The following is a 9,951-nucleotide window of genomic DNA, read 5'->3' on the forward strand; positions in this document are numbered from 1 at the left end:
TGCGCCGTGTCGTGGGGGGGGGTGACGGGGGGTGGGGTGGGTCGAGCGGGGTTTTTCCAGGTGGGTGCGGGGGGGGCGTTGTGGGGGGGTGCGCCGTGTCGTGGAGGGTGACGCGGGGTGGGGTGGGTCGAGCGGGGTTTTCGGAGGCGTGGCGGGGTGCTGTGGAGGGAGCGGGGTTTTTCGAGGTGGGGTGCGGGGGGGTGTCGTGGGGGGGTGCGCCGTGTCGTGGGGGGGTGACGTGGGTCGAGTGGGGTTTCGGAGGCGTGGTGGTGTGGCGTGGAGCGAGCGGGGTTTTTCGAGGTGGGGTGCGGGGGGGGCGTTGTGGGGGGGTGCGGTGGGGTGGGGGGTGCGCCGTGTCGTGGGGGGGTGACGCGGGGTGGGGTGGGTCAAGCGGGGTTTTTGGAGGAGAGGTGGGGTGCTCTGGATGGAGCGCGGTTTTTCGAGGTGGGGTGGGGGGGGGGGGCGTCGTGGGGGGGTGCGGTGGGGTGGGGGGGTTGTTAAAAATGCGGGATCTAGAGCATGACATAACCGGAAGCTATGGAGGATGGAAGGAGAAGTGTAGACTCATGATGGAATGGACACTGTTTGTTACACAAGTGAATTAGGTTCCAAGATTGAGACTTGGACTCATAAACACAATCTTGTGTATGTGGACAATGACATTGACACTTTACTGAAATGAAAAAGAGTACTATCATTGCATTAAGAAAGGAAGCAAGTACAATGCTTTATAGGAAAGTAGGAAACTGCAGTAGGCACTATTGTGCATATGGGATAAGTTACCCTGCATATCCTTGACCCTGAGATTCCATACAAAGAGGCTGTTTGAGTGTGATTGCTGATTCTCAACACCCCTCCTCAATCACAACTAGGAAATGCACAAAGTGTGTAGAGGCTGTAATGAGAACCACCTGCAAAGTGTGGGTATACCACAGACATGGCAAAACACCAGAGGCTGTTGCAGAAAAAGCTAAGTGTGGGTACCATAAACATGGTGGACATCCAGAGGCTGTAACAGGGGCCTCACAAAGTGTACAGGGACTGTAATGCCAAGTTACATAAGGAGTTTACAAAGCTTATGGCAGGAAGCATTAGGGTAAGGAAAATACAAGGCTATTAAAACAATCTATCAGAATTATGAGAGTACAAGGACTGATGAGTCTTGTCCTTCCGATCCTGGTGATCTTCATCTTCTTCTTCCTTTGCTTCATTTTCTTCTTCTTCTTTGACTGCGACTAGATAGGCCTTTTGGGATCTCTTTCTTGCGTGGCAGAACTTCTCGGTGTGTCCGGTCCTTTTGCAGAAGTCACAAAAGAGCTGATCTTTCTTGCCTTTGTACCTGTTGCCAACATATAATGCATGCTCATCTCTAGAGGTACTTGGTTCTTCTTTAGTTTTTAGCTTCTTTTCTTCTTCTAACAGTGATGCCTGGATATCAACAAGTTCAGGATTTGGCATGTTGATTAAAGTTGTTGATACGTTATTATATTCAGGAGGCAAGCTCTTAAGTAGAACACCGATGCAAACATCTTCATCCATTTTAATGTTGATTCCTGCAAGTTGGGTTAGGAGTCCTTCCATGTAATTAAGATGTGTGGCAAGTGATGTGCTGGACTTCATTTCAAGCCTGAAGAATTCAATTAGGAGACCATACTTTGATGATTTAGATTGTGCACCGAACAGGGTGTCAAGTCTTTTCCATGTATCCTGTGAGGTCTCACAGTTATCCACGTGATGGATATAACTATCATCTAGCTCCAATTTGATAATGGCCTGAGCTCTGTCATCATTCTTTTGCCAAGTAGTTGCAAGGTCCACGTCCCGCGGTTTCTTCTCTTTGCCATTTGTGATGGCCCAGAGACCCTTCTTCATTAGGATGAGCTTGATGCGGGTTTGCCAAGTGTGGAATCCGACTCCTTTGAATCGAGCATTTGGCGAGTCTTTGCCCATGTTAGATTTACGGGAACAGTAGCAAATCAACTTCAGACTTTATTAGATTTGAGCAATAGAAGAATTGATTGAGAGACACAAGTGCTAAAAAGCACTAACTGAGTGTCAATGAATACCAAATCTGCAAAAGTCTTTTTTTTTCTCCAAGTGATCTTCCCCTTCTTGATTTGATGCTGATGTCTTCAGATCTGAGTGACAGTACTTTAACGAACTTCAGAGAGTATTGCTCAGTGATTAAAATCACTGTTGATAACTTGAGTGAGAGAAACAGTGAAAAATGTCAAGATTTTGAAGCTTTTTGGCTATGGTGGAATTAGGGTTTCTGAGACAGGGGCCTGGTTTTTTGCTTATTGCAGGAGCTACAGTGCATCATTTTCAAAACTTTTTACATATCTAGGAAGCTTATGTCATGGGCTACCAAAGCCCCATGGAGATTGTGCAGATCGTGGTCAGTATGAGGCGCGCAGGTGCCGCGAACAGATTCGGCGCAGATCTGGACAGCGTGGTCGAATTTCTGCAATGCTGGAGCCAGGGAGCATCAATGTCATTGATTGTTGTGCCAAGATGAAACGCCTTGAGTAGAGGAACAACTCTCCAGAAGAAATCGTGGGCTGAAATGGCCTGGTTGAAGAGTTATGACAGCTCCAAGCAAGGTAGGTCCTGTCTGGCTATGGCAGACACAGAACAGGGATTGGGGATTTTCACAATGCTGAGCTCCAAATGGTCCAATGTCCTGGATTGATGTGATACAGGGAAGCTTTATGAGTTGGGGAATACTTTTTCAGAAGGAAGCTCCAAGAGATTTGACCTGTGGAGTGAGATATAAGCAGTTCAATCTGACAGGGTGCTGCTGGCTATGGCTGCCATGGAAGCTTCAGTGAGAGTAGAGTTGAGAAAAGAAGTCATACACTGACACTGAGCTGGGTGGAGGTTCAGAAGAATCAAGAGAGGCTGGAGAAGCAATGCCATGCCCAACTGGGCTCTGATACCATGTTAAAAATGCGGGATCTAGAGCATGACATAACCGGAAGCTATGGAGGATGGAAGGAGAAGTGTAGACTCATGATGGAATGGACACTGTTTGTTACACAAGTGAATTAGGTTCCAAGATTGAGACTTGGACTCATAAACACAATCTTGTGTATGTGGACAATGACATTGACACTTTACTGAAATGAAAAAGAGTACTATCATTGCATTAAGAAAGGAAGCAAGTACAATGCTTTATAGGAAAGTAGGAAACTGCAGTAGGCACTATTGTGCATATGGGATAAGTTACCCTGCATATCCTTGACCCTGAGATTCCATACAAAGAGGCTGTTTGAGTGTGATTGCTGATTCTCAACAGGGGTGCGCCGTGACGCGGGGTGGGGTGGGTCGAGCGCGGTTTTTGGAGGCGTGGCGGGGTGGTGTGGAGGGAGCGGGGTTTTTCGAGGTGGGGTGCGGGGGGTGCGCCGTGTCATGGGGGAGTGACGCGGGGTTGGGGTGGTCGAGCGGGGTTTTTGGAGGAGAGGTGGGGTGCTGTGGAGGGAGCGGGGTTTTTCGAGGTGGGGTGCGGGGGCGCGTCGTGGGGGGTGACGCGGGGTGGGGGTGGTCGAGCGGGGTTTTCGGAGGAGAGGTGGGGTGCTGTGGAGGGAGCGCGGTTTTTCGAGGTGGGGTGCGGGGGGGCGTCGTGGGGGGGTGTGGTGGGGTGGGGGGGTGCGCCGTGTCATGGGGGAGTGACGCGGGGTTGGGGTGGTCAGGCGGGGTTTTTGGAGGAGAGGTGGGGTGCTGTGGAGGGAGCGGGGTTTTTTGAGGTGGGGTGCGGGGGGCGTCGTGGGGGGTGACGCGGGGTGGGGGTGGTCGAGGGGGGTTTTTGGAGGAGAGGTGGGGTGCTGTGGAGGGAGCGCGGTTTTTCGAGGTGGGGTGCGCGGGGGCGTCGTGGGGGGTGCGGTGGGGTGGGGGGGTGCGCCGTGTCATGGGGTAGTGACGCGCGGTTGGGGTGGTCAAGCGGGGTTTTTGGAGGAGAGGTGGGGTGCTGTGGAGGGAACGGGGTTTTTCGAGGTGGGGTGCGGGGGGGCGTCGTGGGGGGTGACGCGGGGTGGGGGTGGTCGAGCGGGGTTTTCGGAGGAGAGGTGGGGTGCTGTGGAGGGAGCGCGGTTTCTCGAGGTGGGGTGCCGGGGCGCGTCGTGGGGGGTGACGCGGGGTGGGGGTGGTCGAGCGGGGTTTTCGGAGGAGAGGTGGGGTGCTGTGGAGGGAGCGCGGTTTTTCGAGGTGGGGTGCGGGGGGGCGTCGTGGGGGGGTGCGGTGGGGTGGGGGGGTGCACCGTGTCATGGGGGAGTGACGCGGGGTTGGGGTGGTCAGGCGGGGTTTTTGGAGGAGAGGTGGGGTGCTGTGGAGGGAGCGGGGTTTTTCAAGGTGGGGTGCGGGGGGCGTCGTGGGGGGTGACGCCGGGTGGGGGTGGTCGAGCGGGGTTTTTGGAGGAGAGGTGGGGTGCTGTGGAGGGAGCGCGGTTTTTCGAGGTGGGGTGCGCGGGGGCGTCGTGGGGGGTGCGGTGGGGTGGGGGGGTGCGCCGTGTCATGGGGTAGTGACGCGGGGTTGGGGTGGTCAAGCGGGGTTTTTGGAGGAGAGCTGGGGTGCTGTGGAGGGAGCGGGGTTTTTCGAGGTGGGGTGCGGGGGGCGTCGTGGGGGGTGACGCGGGGTGGGGGTGGTCGAGCGGGGTTTTCGGAGGAGAGGTGGGGTGCTGTGGAGGGAGCGCGGTTTTTCGAGGTGGGGTGCCGGGGGGCGTCGTGGGGGGTGACGCGGGGTGGGGGTGGTCGAGCGGGGTTTTCGGAGGAGAGGTGGGGTGCTGTGGAGGGAGCGCGGTTTTTCGAGGTGGGGTGCAGGGGGGCGTCGTGGGGGGGTGCGGTGGGGTGGGGGGGTGCGCCGTGTCATGGGGGAGTGACGCGGGGTTGGGGTGGTCAGGCGGGGTTTTTGGAGGAGAGGTGGGGTGCTGTGGAGGGAGCGGGGTTTTTCGAGGTGGGGTGCGGGGGGCGTCGTGGGGGGTGACGCGGGGTGGGGGTGGTCGAGCGGGGTTTTTGGAGGAGAGGTGGGGTGCTGTGGAGGGAGCGCGGTTTTTCGAGGTGGGGTGCGCGGGGGCGTCGTGGGGGGTGCGGTGGGGTGGGGGGGTGCGCCGTGTCATGGGGTAGTGACGCGCGGTTGGGGTGGTCAAGCGGGGTTTTTGGAGGAGAGGTGGGGTGCTGTGGAGGGAGCGGGGTTTTTCGAGGTGGGGTGCCGGGGGGCGTCGTGGGGGGTGACGAGGGGTGGGGGTGGTCGAGCGGGGTTTTGGGAGGAGAGGTGGGGTGCTGTGGAGGGAGCGCGGTTTTTCGAGGTGGGGTGCCGGGGGGCGTCGTGGGGGGTGACGCGGGGTGGGGGTGGTCGAGCGGGGTTTTCGGAGGAGAGGTGGGGTGCTGTGGAGGGAGCGCGGTTTTTCGAGGTGGGGTGCGGGGGGGCATCGTGGGGGGGTGCGGTGGGGTGGGGGGTGCGCCGTGTCATGGGGGAGTGACGCGGGGTTGGGGTGGTCAGGCGGGGTTTTTGGAGGAGAGGTGGGGTGCTGTGGAGGGAGCGGGGTTTTTCGAGGTGGGGTGCGGGGGGCGTCGTGGGGGGTGACGCGGGGTGGGGGTGGTCGAGTGGGGTTTTTGGAGGATAGGTGGGGTGCTGTGGAGGGAGCGCGGTTTTTCGAGGTGGGGTGTGCGGGGGCGTCGTGGGGGGTGCAGTGGGGTGGGGGGGTGCGCCGTGTCATGGGGTAGTGACGCGGGGTTGGGGTGGTCAAGCGGGGTTTTTGGAGGAGAGGTGGGGTGTTGTGGAGGGAGCGGGGTATTTCGAGGTGGGGTGCCGGGGGGCGTCGTGGGGGGTGACGAGGGGTGGGGGTGGTCGAGCCGGGTTTTGGGAGGAGAGGTGGGGTGCTGTGGAGGGAGCGCGGTTTTTCGAGGTGGGGTGCCGGGGGGCGTCGTGGGGGGTGACGCGGGGTGGGGGTGGTCGAGCGGGGTTTTCGGAGGAGAGGTGGGGTGCTGTGGAGGGAGCGCGGTTTTTCGAGGTGGGGTGCGGGGGGGCGTCGTGGGGGGGTGCGGTGGGGTGGGGGGGTGCGCCGTGTCATGGGGGAGTGACGCGGGGTTGGGGTGGTCAGGCGGGGTTTTTGGAGGAGAGGTGGGGTGCTGTGGAGGGAGCGGGGTTTTTCGAGGTGAGGTGCGGGGGGCGTCGTGGGGGGTGATGCGGGGTGGGGGTGGTCGAGCGGGGTTTTTGGAGGAGAGGTGGGGTGCTGTGGAGGGAGCGCGGTTTTTCGAGGTGGGGTGCGCGTGGGCGTCGTGGGGGGTGCGGTGGGGTGGGGGGGTGCGCCGTGTCATGGGGTAGTGACGCGGGGTTGGGGTGGTCAAGCGGGGTTTTTGGAGGAGAGGTGGGGTGCTGTGGAGGGAGCGGGGTTTTTCGAGGTGGGGTGCGGGGGGCGTCGTGGGGGGTGACGCGGGGTGGGGGTGGTCCAGCGGGGTTTTCGGAGGAGAGGTGGGGTGCTGTGGAGGGAGAGCGGTTTTTCCAGGTGGGGTGCCGGGGGGCGTCGTGGGGGGTGACGCGGGGTGGGGGTGGTCGAGCGGGGTTTTCGGAGGAGAGGTGGGGTGCTGTGGAGGGAGCGCGGTTTTTCGAGGTGGGGTGCCGGGGGGGCGTCGTGGGGGGGTGCGGTGGGGTGGGGGGGTGCGCCGTGTCATGGGGGAGTGACGCGGGGTTGGGGTGGTCAGGCGGGGTTTTTGGAGGAGAAATGGGGTGCTGTGGAGGGAGCGGGGCTTTTCGAGGTGGGGTGCGGGGGGCGTCGTGGGGGGTGACGCGGGGCGGGGGTGGTCGAGCGGGGTTTTTGGAGGAGAGGTGGGGTGCTGTGGAGGGAGCGCGGTTTTTCGAGGTGGGGTGCGCGGGGGCGTCGCGGGGGGTGCGGTGGGGTGGGGGGGTGCGCCGTGTCATGGGGGAGTGACGCGGGGTTGGGGTGGTCAGGCGGGGTTTTTGGAGGAGAGGTGGGGTGCTGTGGAGGGAGCGGGGTTTTTCGAGGTGGGGTGCGGGGGGCGTCGTGGGGTGTGACGCGGGGTGGGGGTGGTCGAGCTGGGTTTTTGGAGGAGAGGTGGGGTGCTGTGGAGGGAGCGCGGTTTTTCGAGGTGGGGTGCGCGGGGGCGTCGTGGGGGGTGCGGTGGGGTGGGGGGGTGCGCCGTGTCATGGGGTAGTGACGCGGGGTTGGGGTGGTCAAGCGGGGTTTTTGGAGGAGAGGTGGGGTGCTGTTGAGGGAGCGGGGTTTTTCCAGGTGGGGTGCGGGGGGGCGTCGTGGGGGGTGACGCGGGGTGGGGGTGGTGGAGCGGGGTTTTCGGAGGAGAGGTGGGGTGCTGTGGAGGGAGCGCGGTTTTTCGAGGTGGGGTGCCCGGGGGCGTCGTGGGGGGTGACGCGGGGTGGGGGTGGTCGAGCGGGGTTTTCGGAGGAGAGGTGGGGTGCTGTGGAGGGAGCGCGGTTTTTCGAGGTGGGGTACGGGGGGGCGTCGTGGGGGGGTGCGGTGGGGTGGGGGGGTGCGCCGTGTCATGGGGGAGTGACGCGGGGTTGGGGTGGTCAGGCGGGGTTTTTGGAGGAGAGGTGGGGTGCTGTGGAGGGAGCGGGGTTTTTCGAGGTGGGGTGCGGGGGGCGTCGTGGGGGGTGACGCGGGGTGGGGGTGGTCAAGCGGGGTTTTTGGAGGAGAGGTGGGGTGCTCTGGAGGGAGCGCGGTTTTTCGAGGTCGGGTGCCGGGGGGCGTCGTGGGGGGTGACGCGGGGTGGGGGTGGTCGAGCGGGGTTTTTGGAAGAGAGGTGGGGTGCTGTGGAGGGAGCGCGGTTTTTCGAGGTGGGGTGCGCGGGGGCGTCGTGGGGGGTGCGGTGGGGTGGGGGGTGCGCCGTGTCATGGGGTAGTGACGCGGGGTTGGGGTGGTCAAGCGCGGTTTTTGGAGGAGAGGTGGGGTGCTGTGGAGGGAGCGGGGTTTTTCGAGGTGGGGTGCGGGGGGCGTCGTGGGGGGTGACGCGGGGTGGGGGTGGTCGAGCGGGGTTTTTGGAGGAGAGGTGGGGTGCTGTGGAGGAAGCGCGGTTTTTCGAGATGGGGTGCCGGGGGGCGTCGTGGGGGGTGACGCGGGGTGGGGGTGGTCGAGCGGTGTTTTTGGAGGAGAGGTGGGGTGCTGTGGAGGGAGCGCGGTTTTTCGAGGTGGGGTGCGCGGGGGCGTCGTGGGGGGTGCGGTGGGGTGGGGGGGTGCGCCGTGTCATGGGGTAGTGACACGGGGTGGGGTGGTCAAGCGGGGTTTTTGGAGGAGAGGTGGGGTGCTGTGGAGGGAGCGGGGTTTTTTGAGGTGGGGTGCGGGGGGGCGTCGTGGGGGGTGACGCGGGGTGGGGGTGGTCGAGCGGGGTTTTTGGAGGAGAGGTGGGGTGCTGTGGAGGGAGCGCGGTTTTTCGAGGTGGGGTGCGCGGGGGCGTCGTGGGGGGTGCGGTGGGGTGGGGGGGTGCGCCGTGTCCAGGGGTAGTGACGCGGGGTGGGGTGGTCAAGCGGGGTTTTTGGAGGAGAGGTGGGGTGCTGTGGAGGGAGCGGGGTTTTTTGAGGTGGGGTGCGGGGGGGCGTCGTGGGGGGTGACGCGGGGTGGGGGTGGTCGAGCGGGGTTTTTGGAGGAGAGGTGGGGTGCTGTGGAGGGAGCGCGGTTTTTCGAGGTGGGGTGCGCGGGGGCGTCGTGGGGGGTGCGGTGGGGTGGGGGGGTGCGCCGTGTCATGGGGTAGTGACGCGGGGTTGGGCTGGTCACGCGGGGTTTTTGGAGGAGAGGTGGGGTGCTGTGGAGGGAGCGGGGTTTTTCGAGGTGGGGTGCGGGGAGGCGTCGTGGGGGGTGACGCGGGGTGGGGGTAGTCGAGCGGGGTTTTCGGAGGAGAGGTGGGGTGCTGTGGAGGGAGCGCGGTTTTTCGAGGTGGGGTGCGGGGGGGCGTCGTGGGGGGGTGCGGTGGGGTGGGGGGGTGCGCCGTGTCGTGGGGGGGAGTAACGCGGGGTTGGGGTGGGTCGAGCGGGGTTTTCGGAGGCGTGGTGGTGTGGCGTGGAGGGAGCGGGGATTTTCGAGGTGGGGTGGGGGGGGCGTCGTTGGGGGGTGCGGTGGGGTGGGGGGGTGCGCCGTGTCGTGGGGGGGTGACGCGGGGTGGGGTGGGTCGAGCGGGGTTTTTCGAGGTGGGGTGCGGGGGGGGGATATGCGCCGCGTCGTGGGGGGTGCAGTGGGGTGGGGGGGTGCGCCGTGTCCTGGGGGAGTGACGCGGGGTTGGGTGCGTCGAGTGGGGTTTTTCGAGGTGGGGTGCGGGGGGGGGGGGGGGCGATATGCGCCGCGTCGTGGGGGGGTGCGGTGGGGTGTGGGGGGTGTGTCGTGTCGTGGGGGGCTGACGTGAGGTGGGGTGGGTCGAGCGGGGTTTTCGGAGGCGTGGTGGGGTGGTATGGATGGAGCGGGGTTTTTCGAGGTGGGGTGCGGGGCGGCGTCGTTGGGGGGTGCGGTGGGGTGGGGGGTGCGCCATGTCGTGGGGGCGTGACGCGGGGTGGGGTGGGTCGAGCGGGGTTTTCGGAGGAATTTGTGGTGTGGCGTGGAGGGAGCGGGGTTTTTCGAGGTGGGGTGCGGGGGGGCGTCGTGGGGGGGTGCGGTGGGGTGGGGGGTGTGCCGTGTCATGGGGGAGTGACGCGGGGTTGGGTGGGTCGAGCCGGGTTTTCGGAGGCATTTGTGGTGTGGTGCGGAGGGAGCGGGGTTTTTCGAGGTGGGGTGCGGGGGGGGCGTCGTGGGGTGGTGCGGTGGGGTGGGGGGGTGTGCCGTGTCATGGGGGAGTGACGCGGGGTTGGGTGGGTCGAGCGGGGTTTTTCGACGTGGGGTGAGGGGGGGTGGGGGGGTGCGCCGTGTCGTGGGGGGGTGCGGTGGGGTGTGGGAGGTGTGCCGTGTCGTGGGGGGGCTCACGCGAGTTGGTGTGTGTTGGGGGGGGGGGAGGGGTGGGG

The sequence above is a fragment of the Lygodium microphyllum genome, chromosome 16 (assembly GCF_053477565.2).
Source record: "Lygodium microphyllum isolate KBCC chromosome 16, Lygodium_microphyllum_v1.1.10, whole genome shotgun sequence".
Lineage (NCBI taxonomy): Eukaryota > Viridiplantae > Streptophyta > Polypodiopsida > Schizaeales > Lygodiaceae > Lygodium > Lygodium microphyllum.